A 16,052-nucleotide genomic window follows, 5' to 3' on the forward strand; every position below is an offset into this window, starting at 1 on the left:
CGTGTGGACTGCCAATGGTGCTGCTGTCGTCAATGCCTCCTCCGGTCATCTTCAGAGCCTTCGAGCCACTAAACCGTCCGATAAATTCTATCCTCTTTGCGGCTGTAAGTAACATGTGCTCATGCAGTGCGTCATGGTCTGCAGTAAGAAACACATTCTGCATTGAATGGCCACTCAGTCACAAACATGTACCGTACTTTACCGTTTTAAGTCGACCCCGGTTATAAGTCGCCCTCCAAACTCGGGGCCTCGGTTTACCGGTTTAAGGGCAGTTACACCCCGGTTGCAAGTCGACAACCCCTTTTTAGGTCAATAAAAGGTCGATTTACTGTAAATCGTAAGGAAAAAATTGGAGGTGCATCCAATTTCGAAAGAAAAGGTGTCAGCACCGACGCAATCCACACAGTCAAGTAAGCCAATTTGTTAACCGGACGTTTTTGTTCCCTTCTCATCATGGGTAAGTCACAGGGAATAATGGAAAAATGTCAAAATACAGCAATTTATAGAGCTACAGCAAACGCATAGATCGATAACCTCATTCTGTACGTGTGGGGAAAAATTTCATTCAGCAGAACAGGTCAAACACAGGTGTAAATCAATAAAATGTGATACTTGGTGTGTGGTAAACATTCATGCATTACACCGTGCAATACATGTATACTCCGTCGCGGACAGCTGGCCAGCAGCCGCCGCGGTGACTTCAACAAGGGGAGAGAGACCTGGTTTGTTTGTATTTCGCTCGCCATATAAAGATATCTGACAAGAAGAAGAAACTACCGAGAGATAGGACACGAACCACTAAAACGGAATGCTCCGAAAATGCTTCGCTCGCGCACGCGCGCCCGCCGGCATACGCATGCCGTGCCAGCGTGCTGTGTGCAACACTGAAAAACCAAAAAATAGATTCATGGATTGTGATGCGTGCAAAAGCCAGCCAGTTTGAGACGGGCATCGTAGCGATCGTGTATCCACGCTATGATGGCGGGCTGCCTGGAGCACTGCCAGTGCAGCATGCGAAAAAGGAAAATAAACAAATCAGAAAATGAAGTTCAAATAAATTGACCATTCGATCGAAGAGATCAAGTTGCAACCATGAAATTCATTTCAGAACAAGATAGGCAGAGCGAAGCTAGTTATGTGTCAAGCTATCTTGCTACAGATAATTACTACACCTATAACTTAGCTATGGGCAGCGGACCTGGACCCTATCGCTCCTGGGATATACCTTAGGTAAGAGTGCGACGTAAACACGAATAATTATTGTAAATGCTGTAAAATTGACTCGTAACATGTATTCAATCTCCCACAAATTCACAGTCATTCGCACATAGTGCGACACAGTGCATTTAAACTCACGGCTATTTTCCGCCTGGCCTGGTGTTCCGAGGCCTAGACTTTGTTGCCGCTGAAAAAATGTCGGTTGGGAAGTTTCAGTGTGATAGTGTTAGTAGGGAGCAGCAGTACAGGCTGGGATTATCATGTGGCCGAAATGTGTTTAGCCCCTCAAAGACTGAAACTTAAAGGGGAAGTTAAGGCAAAAATCAAAATTTCACCAGTTGTAGTCTTCGGGGTGCTGAGTCGAATGGTCTTGGTCCGAGGAAGCTGAGACGCTCCCTTCCTACTTGAATCCCAATCGAACTCACGCACTTCCACCAAAACTGGGTGACTGCGCCCTACGAGATGGGGATTTGTATGCAAAATGTCACTAAAAGCACCATTTCGTTCTTATAAAAGCACGGATGACCGCGATTGGCCCATATGTTGTAGTCTTTTGGACGCTGAGTCGATTGGTTTTGGTCCGAAAAGGCTGCGATGCAGGGTTCCTCCTTTATTCCCAATCGAACATGGTTGAACAAGCGGTCACGTGCTCCTGCGTATACCAGTCAGCTGGTCACCGTGCCTGCAGGGTACAACTTACTAGCCTGTTTGACCTTTTTTGGGTGCAGTCCTGTCACTCGAGTTGAACTCGAGTTGAACCTTGGTGTGAAAGTTGTCGCCTGCTGGCGTGGTGACCAGGTGATTTGGGCACCCAGGAGCACGTGACCGCTTCTTCAACCATGTTCGATTGGGAATAAAGGAGGAACGCTGCATCGCAGCCTTTTCGGACCAAAACCAGTCGACTCAGCGTCCAAAAGACTACAACATACGGGCCAATCGCAGTCATCCGTGCTTTTATAAGAACGAAATGGTGCTTTTAGTGACATTTTGCATACAAATCCCCATCTAGTAGGGCGGAGTCACCCAGTTTCGGTGGAAGTGCGCGAGTTCGATTGGGATTCAAGTAGGATGGGAGCGTCTCAGCTTCCTCGGACCAAGACCATTCGACTCAGCACCCCGAAGACTACAACTGGTGAAATTTTAATGTTTGCCTTAACTTCCCCTTTAACCATGCTGAATAATTTGTACACTTACAGTATAGTGGACAATCTAGCATGCCCTACCCGGTCCGCTACTCCGGAGAGAAAGTTATTTTCTTTTTCCAACGTACCAATGCAGTGGTGACATCTGATGACCATCACGAGAAAAGGTTCTTGGAGCACCTACCCACCAGCGTTCGTATACGATGTTTCATGGCAGTGCAGTATTGTCGGGCACCGGTGAACAGAGCGCCAAAGAATGGCCAGGCTAGAATTTCACCATTTTTTAAGACGGTCCAGGCTGGATTTTTGCAGATAAGAACGAAAACTATAATGTACACTATAATGTACAATCGGAAGTATAACTCTGCATAATTATAGGTTTGGATGACACATTTCCGTAGTTTCAAAAGTCTCAACATGTGAACTGGCAGGTGTGCATATGCGCCACCATGTAACAGTCCTCTACTGGTTCATGTACAGGCATGTACAGTCCACATGATTGTAAACCTTTGTACATTCAATGACATGCACATGACTGCATGACTGTACCATCGAATAAGAACGAAGTGGCTGTGTTCGCGAAAATAAGAACGGCCTAAGCTGGAACCCTGACGACAGAATGATAATGACTTTGCCGATTGTTTTGTTTCACTTTCTCTCCCTCCCTTTCCCTCCCTCCCTCTCCCCCCCTCTCTCTCTCTCTCTCTCTCTCTCTCTCTCTCTCTCTCTCTCTCTCTCTCTCTCTCTCTCTCTCTCTCTCTCTCTCTCTCTCTCTCTCCAACAGCAACACCACCGGCCACTTCAGTATCATCTGCCACTTCAGCATCATCTGCCACTACAGTATCATCTGCCACTACAGTATCATCTGCCACTACAGCAGCTACAACTGTTACAAAAGGAGGTGCTGTTCTACCTGAAACACAGTCCGATAGCACAACGGCATCACCAACAACGACCGGAACGGTATCCACAAGCGGAGCGGTTACCACCAGTAAGTAGAGGGATCTGTGTCTGCAGGTTTATAATGTATGTATCTTTCTTTCTTTTTAAATCTTTTCTCTGACTGCATATTATCTTGTTACAGCCGGTGGCAGTTGATTCATAACTTGTTCTCATGTGTTCTTTTCACATTTCAATTTATTATTGGCTCAGTATACGAGTTAATCTTGTTTCTTCATTTAGAGAAGTTTGAATTTTCGCACTGTGGCACACAAACATGGCCTCTGAGGCATCACCGGGCACCACCTGTGACAAATCAAATTGTCAGCCTGCTGGCGGTAGAGAGGAAGATGCAAGTGAGGCGGTACACAACAGCCGTCCGTCTCGTGTCACGCACAGCCCAACCGACTATCTATGCCAATACTGGCCAGAAACCAGCTTCGTTCCCTGGTAACAAACCCCTTCAGCATTCGCAACAAGATTGGTGAACTCCAGCATGCCCTAACCAGCCCGCAGGTGGATGTTACTCTTATTACTGCACCCGCTGCTGCTGCCACTGCAGCTACTGCTTCTGTTGTTACCGCATCTACTGCTCCTGCTGTTGGCGCTGCTGCTGCAGCAGCTGTTTCGGCTGCTGTTGACAGTTCACTATGCCATCGGTTGTACCGCACAATTGCCTTTGAGGATGGCCAGCATAATATGGTATTATTATGTGGCAAATGGGCTGTAAGGTCCTGGTGTCGGAAAGAAACTCCCTAAACGACCATCCACCCAAGTCTTCACTCTACACTACCACGAACATTCAACTGGGTATGTTTGGCTTGTGCGGTGTATTTGTTTGGACTTTCAGATGATTCCTTCATCCCCGCCCCGAGAGGTAGCCAGTCGGTTAGCACCCTGACCAGTGTGTTCATTGGTGTAGGAGTGTGTGCTGCATTCTTGATCGCCATGGCGCTGGTCGTCTGGAGGATTCGACAGGGGAAATCCCCTGGCTTTAACATCAAGACCCTACGTGAGTACGAATATGCTCTGGGGTTTTTTATTTTATTTTTTATTCTCACGATGGCACCATCACTAATAAGAGATACGTTTATGAGAAGGTGAGATGTTGTGGGTGGGGCTGGGGGTTGTGCAGTTAAAAAAAGAAAAGAAAAAAAGCTGGAAAGCAATTTACATCACTTTGAATTATACAAGTATGGGAGAGGGTGAGCGCTGCAGGAGCAGATTGAGTTAATCAGCAGTGGGTAGATTTATTGATTGAAAGCAGGTCGGGAGCTGGTCTGTCTGTATGTTATTCTGTGATTTTTGACACTTAAGAAAATTCCTAGATATTTCATTACTAGCTCACTGTCGTACTTTTGTATTATAAAAAAATAAAAAATAAAAAATTATCGTGTCCGTTCGCGAAGGGAACTCACGACGGCCGCTAACACCCGGTAAACCCTAGCGGCAGATGCTGTGTTATAGCCGGTCTCATAATTATAGAAGCCTGTTTTGAATGTGACAAGCCTGATTTTTCAAGACATGGTAAAACCTGGTAACTACAGTCCATTTCAAAACTATAGACGCATACCTGGGCAAAAACCGTTATGCCAGCATCTATGCCACATAAAATTTGTGATCACTTTGTGCATGTATTTTTCCAAATCGGGCGTCTGTTATCCAATCGTTTAGAAACTATAATATGAGAGTAATTGTGGAGCGGACCTGAGCAATAATCCGAAAATTATTCTCAAAAAGTTCCAGCCAAATTTGAAATATTTCAAAAACACGGCGCGTCTATAGTTTTGAAATGGACTGTAGCGACCACCCCTTAGAGGGGGGGGGGGGGGGGGGCGTCCGGGGTTACCGATTGTTTTTACGAAACGAAACGTTTTAGTATTTTTCAGCCCCCACCCACCCACCTTTTCTGCAGGTAAAACAAATTCCAATCAAATATTGATATCAATTTTCGACACCCGGAAGAAACTGGGTATTCTCCATCTGCATTCAATAATAATTATTTCCAAAACGAAACTCCATCAAACCCACCCACACCCAAACGAAAACGTTTCGTTTTGAAAATATTATTGGTAGCCTTGGACGGCCTAAGGCCAGAGAAAGCGGTCTCCAACACTTTCACCTGTAACTAGTAACCATGACGTCCACAACACAGAACCGAGAAACATGAATCAGAATACACTTGGCAACATTCAGGACGAGATACCAAATGATTATTGCGACATGACGCTTCAGCTGATTCTGTGTATTGCCATTCTTAAACTTTTGTCACCTCGCCGCCTTATCCATAGAACGTGCTCTTGTGTGGATTTACAGCAAACGTTCAAAGTCTTGAAGAAAGTGCCGAACGGCCTCTGCTATGATCTTAGCTACACCATAGCTCAGTGGTTACTGCATCGCTGGTCTCAAGCGAAGGTCCCTGGTCCGAGTCCTGGTGATGACCGTCATTTTTCTTCTTCTCAGACCTTTCCCCGTTTGCATCTTTCCTTGAAAGCAATGAATATCTCTCCTCTATTTTCTACATTGTGTTTCTGCAGCTCGTTTCTCAGACACCACCTTGCTGGGTCCCGACATAGCTGTCGAGCACGCACACCACGAGCGTATAGTCGAGAACTACGAGTGCCCTCGCCCCACCCCATGTAGAGATAACACGTCCCTGACGTACGATAACATGGCCCTGTCGCACAACAACAGCATCTCCAGGCCCCGCCTTGACATGACCGTGTCTTATGACGATGTGGCCAGGCAGGCCGGTGACGATGATATGGGGGCGTCTTACGACGATGTCGCCCACACACCGACGCCGTTGGAGGACGAACACTACGACTCGGTACACGCTTGAGGGCTGCAGGACAGCGTACGTCCGGTGTGACACCACACTAGGGCCTACTCAAGCATGCATTATGGGGCATCTCTTCGTTTCTTTCATCTTTTCCAAGGCTGGTTGATAGTGTTTTCCCAGGTTGCGGTTGCTATTCACCAGCTATTCACTATTGTAATCATTCGCTCGTTTTTGGAGGACAAACAGAGAAAATCATGCTGATTCTGAATATGGGATATATTTCAGGGGTCCCAATATCTGTTCCTCGTGCGAACGAGGCTCCGATAATGGAGTTTCTGGCAAACTAGCAACCTTCTGGAACCGTAAACCACTGGAACAGTACAAGAAGTAAAACCGTGGGCCCCTATTTTCGTATCTCACAGAAATAATGATGCCTTCCACAGACAGTATCTGTACTGAATTCGTAGAGAAAATTACATAATTTCAGTGTCCTTTTGGCCGAAACTGTACCCAACCTCCTTTAGCATCCCAGCCCATGTGTGAGTGTATGTATGAGTGTACATGTATGCATGAGTGCATGTATGTATGAGTGTATGAGTGTACATGTATGCATGAGTGCATGTATGAGTGTATGTATGAGTGTTTGTATGAGTGTACATGTATGCATGAGTGCATGTATGAGTGTATGCATGAATGATGTATGAGTGTATGTATGAGTGTATGTATGTATGTATGTATGTATGTATGTACATGTATGTATGTATGTATGTGTGTATGTATGTATGTATGTATGTATGTATGTATGTATGTATGTATGTATGTATGTATGTATGTATGTATGTATGTATCTATCTATCTATCTATGAGTGTATGAGTGTATGTATGAGTGTGTGTATGACTGTGGCTGTATGGCTATGTGTTGCACAGGCTTGTCATAATCAGGGGCGTCGGAAGGTATTTTAGTGTGGTACGGTCAGCCATCTGAAGTACAATTTACTCTTGGGGGGGGGGGGGGGAGGGATAGCTGAGCCGAAAATTTTGGAAATTTAGAGCCCAAACCAGTGCATTTTATTGATTCACAGGGTACTTGGGGCAAATAGTGGTACGGTCAATACCGTAGTGACCGTACCATGTCCGACGCCCCTGATAATAATTATTATTATTGAATAAGTAAGGAAGCTCTGTTCTTTCAGGCACTTTGTGCGCAGAGAGGACTTGACCTACCGTTAATAAGCCCCGGGCGTATACTTTGCAGAGCGTCAAAAACCGGGCGTATATTTGGGCATAGGCTTATTTTAGAGCATGGGCGTTATTTAGGACGCAATCTGCAGAAGATCAATCTATCAGCAACCCACTAGTTTCAGTGAACCACCATTCACACTGAGCACGGTACAGGTACATCAAACCACCGCTGGAAATTTGGTCGTAACCAAGAATGTAGCGATAAATTACAGATTTGATAGGTAAACCACTTGTCCACTTTACACCCTGGGCTTTTTCCGGGCATGGGCGCTAAAACAGATTTGAAGTGTACACCGCCTAAAACTGGGCTTATTATCGGACATGGGCGTTATTTACGGAATTTTACGGCACTTTATGTATGATTTACAGCCCGAGTACAAGCGAAGGGCAATACCGGCTGATACATGACCGAACAGCGTCAGCCGTGAGGTCATGTATCAAGCCGGTATTGCCCGTTTACGAGCGCATACGAGGTGCTGTAAATCATTTATTGCATGCTTGACACCCACGTTCTATATACTGAGTGCAGATCAGCGTTGCAAGTCCTTTTCTTGCACCTCTTCGACCTGGATCCTGCTGTGGACTTGGAGTTCGTTTAGAAAATTCTGAAATGTACGTCGTTTGAGGCTTTGCAAGTTTGAGAACTGATTTTTGATTTCTTCACCACTACTTTTCTTGTGGTGCGATGCCGGATACATCCAAGACTGGAAACAATTATTTACAATGTAGGTTTCATTTTACCTTCCGTTTGTTTTCAAGGTGCCTGCGCTTGCGATGCTCCCTGAGCTCTTCGAACAGTTGGTCGACGAAGGCCGACTCACATCATCAATGCCGGTCCTAACTTCGGAGAGAAGAGACAAGTCCGTGCAGGTAGGCAGTAGCTTTTTGGTGTATTGACTGTTGAATCCGATTATTCTGTACATGCTCGTCGCCAGTAGAGTCCTCCGTTTTTTCGAGCCTGTTGCTTCTTTTGGTGACCGGTGTGTCTGATGGCGATTTTGTCCATCTACCATCGATCGCACCAAAATGACAACCTGCTCCGGAGAAATGAAGGACTCAACTGACGAACGGGCATGCGCAGAGTGATCGGATTCAGCGGGCAATACACTGAAAGTTATTGCCCGCCTGAGCGGGCAATACCGAGAAATACAGGCCGCTTGCGGAGGGCGCTGATTGGCCGTAATACGGACAACCCTCACGTGACATGCAATAATAGTGAGGTTCTGCCACACGGTATAACGTGCCAAAGTACGTATGGAAACTTCGCCGCGGTACGGGATTTAGTTTGATACGGATTTTTTCATACCGTTTTCCGTGTGAAGCTCGCTTCACACGGACTGGACTCCGTGTGAAAAGTGAGCGTACAGAGTACATGTGGCGGGGTGTTCGTGCATGCTTCGTGCATGCTACGTACAGCAGAACCGGTGCAACGTAGGAAAAATCCGTGTCAAACTGCACTGCAGTTGACACGGAATTTGGTACGTAGTTCCGTGTAGCAGAACCTCTCTAATATTGAATATACAGACAACCCAAAGGCACCGCTACCTATATCAAGGGGAAGCAGAAAATGTCAGAAAGCAAAAAAACTAGCAACGTGATCATGCCAAAGAGGTTTTAGTGCATGCGCACGTGTGCTTCCACAGCTTACTGCGAAACAAGGGAGTAATGAAATTACTACTTCCTGTTGAAATGCCCGTGAGGATATGGGAGCTTTGCAAGATGAACATAGGTATGAGCTAAAGTGAAAGTAGTGAAAAGTTGTGCAGCGTGAATGCGTTGGGGAGCACACGGGGGGTATGTACATGTACATGGCGTAGGCATACGGAGAGCGCAGCACTATGTTTGCAAGTGAGTTTGCGAAGCTCATTCTTGAAAACAATAATGGATGGTTCTGCAGTTAGTCTTGGTGGGAGGCAGTTCCATAAGAGGGAGGTTTGGAAGACAAACAACGATTTTGATGTGGTCTTTCCTTTAGGGAGAATAATTTTGTTTGGGCGTCTCGCACTCTGCGTGATATTGAAATGGAATGAAGCTAGGCAACGTCGATACTTGAAAATAAATTTGTGCATGGTAACTAAGCTTAAAAACTGCCTGCGGTAAAGAAGGGATTCAATGTTAGCTTTTTTTATTAAGATCTTGCTTGGGTGTAAATGCAAACCTGGCCTGGACTCTATCCAGCTCAGTCAAGTCGCTTGAACGAAGACGAAAGGACCACACTACGACGCTATACTCAATCACAGGTCTAACATAGCACTTGTAGAGGAGCATCATGGCCTGCGGTGTAAGACGATGTGCCATGTGACAAAGTAGGCTTACTCTTTGCTTGAATTTGCGACTGATGTCAAGGTAGTGATGACGGAAGTTTAGGTCTGCACTGAAGCGAACTCCCATATGTTTGAGGATGTCAATACTGGGAAGAGGTAGACCATCCATAGTGTAGGTGGCAGATGTTGGTGCTGGTGACGATGCTGCCGCTGGCTTATAACGGAAGCTTAAAACAGAAGTTTTTGAGGGCGAAAACTCTCCGCCTGATGCGAGTCGGTTCAGAACTGTATCGGGCAGATGTTGTAGGGCTTGAAAGTGCTACGTCACAGCATAGCAACAATTTCAAAAATTCAAAAACTGGATCCAAGCACATTTCAAGCCGTCTTACTCACAGCAAGGTGATGTAGCCAGGGAAACTGACTGATTTGGCTACTGGGGGCGGGGTTACAACTGGTGGCGAAGTAAAAGTCACCCCTGCATACGACATGAGTGAGTTGCTATGCACCCACATACTGAGGCAATAGCAAAGTCACACCTTAGTGGATCCAAAATAGAAATCTGATGTCAACTTACTACTCCCTGGCCGCTTTTGACGTCATCATTTCCCAGCCCTATTATATTACTACAGGCGATACACTTTGTACTAGTCTGGCATGTTTTGCTACACAAAGTCCATGCTTAGGACCGATATATTCTATTACACGATAACATTGCTTGTAAGTACCATACTGGCAATATATGTTGCCGCAGTGAGGCCATGAAGCGTTACATTGGCACATGTTTGCCGCACGCAGGGCGTTACATGCAAAGTCGCACAGGAGCCATTACACAGGTTTCTATATTGCCGCAGTCCTTTTTTTGCCACGCGGTACACGTGCTTTCACAGTTTTCAGCCTTTGCAGTGCAAACTGCAATGAAAAGATCGCCGCACCCCGCCTGACGCGCGTTACGAACGCAACGAAAAATTGTCGCACTAGCCTGGTCGCGCGTTACGCCGCACCCCCCTGCGTTACGCGTTACGCGGCAACATATATTGCCAGTACGGTAGATAATCAAGCGAGGTACAGAGGGCTTGATGGCTGATCAAAGCCCAAGGGTCCAGCCCGAGGGCCGTAGGCCCAAGGGCTGGGCCCGAGGGCTTTGATCAGTCATCAAGCCCGACTGTACCTCGCTTGAATATGCTTCAGACGATCCCCAACATTTTTTTGATTTTGAATCAAACTCGCTTCATTCTTTGGGTGATCTCGAGTGTGGACAATGTCGGCCTTTCCTTTGGGATTTCAGAGCAGCCTGAAGTTTAAAGTGCATGTCGTTTTCGTCCCGTTCGTAAGTTTCACACAGAGATTACAGCAAAGGGAAAGTAATGTCAGTGGACGAAAAACCTGTTTCGTGAGAAATTTCTCGAGAGAAATTTCTCAGGACTACGTGTCAAGAGCCAGACGTGGCTGAAGAGTCACGGAAGTATTTTCACTTCCACCATACACGCCTTGCTCACGCTGCATACTGCTGAGAGTTCTGCGGTGCATGCTGGAGCTAGGTTTCCAACTCCACAAGTTGAGAGCCGCCGCATCCCCGACCACCACCCCTATCGGTTTCTTGTTCTTATAGCCAGATCACCTTGAAAAGACTGAGATTGGGCATGATCAGGGCTTTGATGGTTTTGTCGTACAGTTGCAAATGGCAGCGGGCTTTGATGGTTTTCTCGTACAGGTTGTCAATGACAGCGGGCTTTGATGGAATATCAAAGCCCGCTCTCCGAGGCTGCTGATTGGTCGTAACCTAGCAAAGGGCACGTGGGTCGTTTGAAGAACAAATATACACATGAAACCCATGTTATGATTATGAAAATATGAGAGTTCATTCTTGTAGGTGGTATATTCTTTTACACCATGGTAGCCATGGTTGGCTATGAAAACCCTGCAATCGCCACGCAAAGTGGTCATTGGCTACCCCAGCCATGTATTGCTTGAAATAAAATAAATAAATACCGGTGAATAAATACACGACCACACTATAACCGATACACACTGTACAGGACAGTACTAGTCATCTTTTTTTAACTCTGAAACTTGGATTGCTAAAATATTTGAACTCGGATGGTGAGCCAATTTAATTATGGTAAAAAAAGGCGAAGGACAAATTGTTACGAGTTTTGACTATATATGAACTGGTTCAGTTGGTGGCCAGTTAGTCAAAACTCGTAACATTGTGTCCTTCTCCTTTTTTGCTAAAATAGTTGATCGCCGAATTGGTCCAGATTCAGAAAACGCTAAAACTTGCATCTTTTACTTCTTTTCCCTTTCTTTTCGACTTCTTACTCTTTTTCTTGCTAGCCGTGGTTGGCTATAAAAAAATCCTGCAATCGTCACGCAAAGTGGTGATTGGCTACGCCAACCATGTATTGCTTGGAATAAAACTAAACTAAAACTAGACTAAATAAACGCAATAAATAGAGTAAGCTGCGCACTCAGTACAAACACCATTAGCAAAACTTGTAATGGTGCTTGTACTGAGGCTGCATTCGATTGTAGAAACTGGATCCCGATCCCCGCCGACCAGATCACTTCGATCGGACGGATACAATCGAATGTGCACAACCGATAATCCGTTTCAAGGCCTTAGCAACCGCGTTGCTACAGCTCATCCCGTAGTATCTGTACGAATTGTGAATTTGTGGTAAACTCTTGACCTAGTGTACGCATATTGGGAGTTTTGAGTAGATATGAGTCGTACCATGGAAATGAATCCGTCTCTGGGAGGTGGGTTGCTTGGATCCGAATCCGTGCTCTCGGGATCCGGACTCGTACAATCGAACATATACAAATTTGGCGAATCCGGGTCTGGGCCTCTGGGGCTGATGGATTCGTACAATCGAGCATGCTCCTACTCTATTTTATTGCGTAACTTACATTTTTATCTCCACGTAAGCTTTTTTAAAATAAATAAAACTAAACTTAAAACTAAACTAGACAGTATTGAGTACAGTGGTCCCTCTATAATCCGGCACCATTTGTGCCACGAAAATCTGCTGGATTAGGGAGGGTGCTGGATTAACAAATCTGATTTACTGCTGCAATGTGCATGAAAAGGACATTTTGGCTACTGAAAATTGTGCTGGTTTATCGAGGGTGCTGGATTATAAAGTGCCGGATTAGGCCAAGTAAAAAAAACACATGATGTGTCATTGTTTACCAAGAACTATACTAGTCTGTAGCACATCAAAAATAAAAAATAAAAATAAAATCCGCCCTCCCTCCCCGATTTTTGTGAAAAAAAGGACGATAAACTGGGATTTTATTTTACTTGGCCTTAGAGAGGGACGACTGTATTTACTATTTAGTATTTACCTCCAGCTTGTATTCGATAGCATTGAGTTCTGGTTCGCTGTCTGACTGGACTCCTGCGTCATTCCCGGCATCCAGTGAACCGTCTCTCGCAAATCATGGCGGCGTGATAAGGGGTCTCTCGTGATACGCTTGCCTGGTTTATGATAGGTCGCGAAGTCATAGTCAGCTAGGAATTCTAACCAATGGGTCTCCCGTTTCCTCAGCTGGGGCCTAGTTTGAAGGCACATAACGCCCTCATTATCTGTCCCTTGCTCAACATCCGTATTACTCAAACTATTAGTCTCATACATGATTAAAATTAATTATCCATTAGGCTTCTGCATGTGAAGTCGGTGATGTAGTCGTCCAGCTCCGCCACCTGGCAAAGGCTAAAACTCCAGGCGAGCCTGTTCTTGCTGAAGGATACACGTGACGTAGGTCCGCACGCACTGCCTTCAATCTGGGTAGACCTACAGGCTACGCCCTGCCCGCGCCGCATCGAAAAATGACACGAGCCAAAGGCTGTGCGTTTCCTGCCAGGTAACTCGTTGCATAGGCCACCTTGTCTTCCATGCGTTGAAGACCCAGCGCTCCCACGGGGGATCCCATGGGCCACCGCCAGCTGAACCGATTCGGCGGCTGCACCGGTGACGACCAGAGCGGAAGTTCCGTTGTACGTTCCTGGGCCTGAAGTAGTTGCTAGGAGATGACAGTTCAGTCAGAGCGCGCGCTAGCGGCAGTCTCCATCTCGGTCCGCGAGCGGGGAAGCTGACGACTGACGACGTACCGGCTGTAGTGTAGGCTGCACGTGATAATTATGTGCTCGCTGAAGGCTGAAGACGCATCTACACATGTAGTTTGCCAGTAGCAAGCACTGCGAAGTACCTCGGAGTTCTGCTGGACAGCTCCCTCAACTGGCAGAAACACGTGGACAGCATCGCCAAGAAAGTACATGTATCTCAGAAGGGCGCCGCCTCCAGCAAGGACAGGGTTTGCGCCTGCCGCTAGCCCGGTCAGCAGCAGGGACATCCCGTCCATCGCACTGTGGTGCCGTCCTCTGGAACACCCTCCCCAGCGAAGTTCGCCTACTCAATCGTCCCAGTGAATTCGCCGTAGCCGCACTGCCCTTCACGCTGGCGGGCTAGATCTGCAAACTCCGTGAATTCTCCCGCCTTCTGTGTTCACAGTCCCATACTCCCCTTGGAGTAGTCTGCACGGCGCTGCTGCTGCTGCTGCTGTTGTTGTTGTTGTTGTTGTTGTTGTTGTTGTTGTTGTTGTTGTTGTTGTTGTTGTTGTTGTTGTTGTTGTTGTTGTTGTTGTTGTTGTTGTTGTTGTTGTTGTTGTTGTTGTTGTTGTTGTTGTTGTTGTTGTTGTTGTTGTTGTTGTTGTTGTTGCTGCTGCTGCTGCTGCAGCTGCTGCTGCTGCTGCTGCTGCTGCTGCTGCTGCTGCTGCTGCTGCTGCTGCTGCTGCTGTTGTTGTTGTTGTTGTTGTTGTTGTTGTTGTTGTTGTTGTTGTTGTTGTTGTTGTTGTTGTTGTTGTTGTTGTTGTTGTTGTTGTTGTTGTTGTTGTTGTTGCTGTTATTGCTGTTGTTGTTGTTGTTGCTGCTGCTGCTACAGCAGCTACTGCTGTGGCTGTAGTTACAGCCCCTCTCGTTGTCAGGAAATGTTTGCTTGTGCTACTTCTCATCCAGTGGACTTCTTATTATGACTTTGTATGTTATAATATTCTTGAGCTCCGGTTTTCCCCTTCATTATAACTCAAGCGCAGTTTAGCGTGTATTGGCTTGTGATTTCCTTTCTTCTGTTTGCTTGGCATTTTATCGCTCCACAGGTACCCTCGGTCTCAGGTGCTCTCACATTTGTGCAATTGTTGATGTTGCTCCTGAATTGACCTCCTTGTTGCTTTGCTACCGTCCTCCTCCTCCTTCCTCCACCTTTTTTTTTAATTGGCCTCATTATCACATTCGCTTCCATGTAATCCGCGATATTCATGTTAAAACAAAATGGCGTCACGATTTATTGAAAGTGGTATAGTTGGTGGTACGAGTGTTCAAAACCATTTGAACTTCATACTGTTCGTCTTCTTTTTGACATGCTCTCTTTCCATCGTCCTTAGCTTTTGTTTGTTGTGAGCTGTTTTGGCTTTCTCCTGTACCTCTGGGGGATGCCAAGTGATGGTTTTGAGAGGCTGGTGATGGCTGTGAGCGAGAGTTTGCCGATCGGCGTCGTCCTCGCTGTAGCGATGAAAATACTAGTTACTGCGCACCTGGCAGATATCACAACACGTCGGAGCGTCCAGGAGCAAAGGAATCTTGGTTTTTCACTGGAATCTAGTTCCTCCAGCATCGTGTAGCCCACCGTCGATGATGGCGGTCCAGAAAGGTCGAACCTGGTCTTCTGCAGCATCTCGCAGTCCTGCGAGGCACACCGTGTACGCCTGCCATGTATTGTACAAATAAAACTCATGCAGTAGTGGACTCTACAGTGATGAGTCTCAGCCTGTATGCTGCAAAAGACACAGGAAATGTGACTGGTGTCTGTACACTCAGTGATTGGACGCCAACACCCCAGTCTTCTCCTGCAGGATCTGTTTGACATTGACATTATGCTGTATGCTGCAAAAGACACAGGAAATGTGACTGGTGTCTGTACACTCAGTGATTGGACGCCAACACCCCAGTCTTCTCCTGCAGGATCTGTTTGACATTGACATTATGCAGTAGGTCGGCATTGACCTGGTTTGGCAGCTATCGTAATAGTATCTGCCTGGTTGGATGTAGCAGGTTGGCGTTTGCTCGTCGTCCAGTCCGGAATTTTCTTGTAACTCACGGTGGAGTACGCGCAGGGTTTGTGATCATCCCTGTTCACTTCAATATTATCAAACACAACGTTCCCTTTGTCACTCATCTTATCCTGAGTACTGAATTTGCTGACAATATTGCACCACACTTGTCACAACCTACCGCCACTGCTATCAAACACAACGTTCCCTTTGTCACTCATCTTATCCTGAGTACTGAATTTGCTGACAATATTGCACCACACTTGTCACAACCTACCGCCACTGCTGGCGGTGGCGACTGGTTCGTCAATGGCGGTGACCAGGCTGACTGACTAGCTTCGAGACAGCGGCCTCGTT

Source organism: Sycon ciliatum, chromosome 13 (genome assembly GCF_964019385.1).
Source record: "Sycon ciliatum chromosome 13, ocSycCili1.1, whole genome shotgun sequence".
NCBI classification, from domain to species: Eukaryota; Metazoa; Porifera; class Calcarea; order Leucosolenida; family Sycettidae; genus Sycon; species Sycon ciliatum.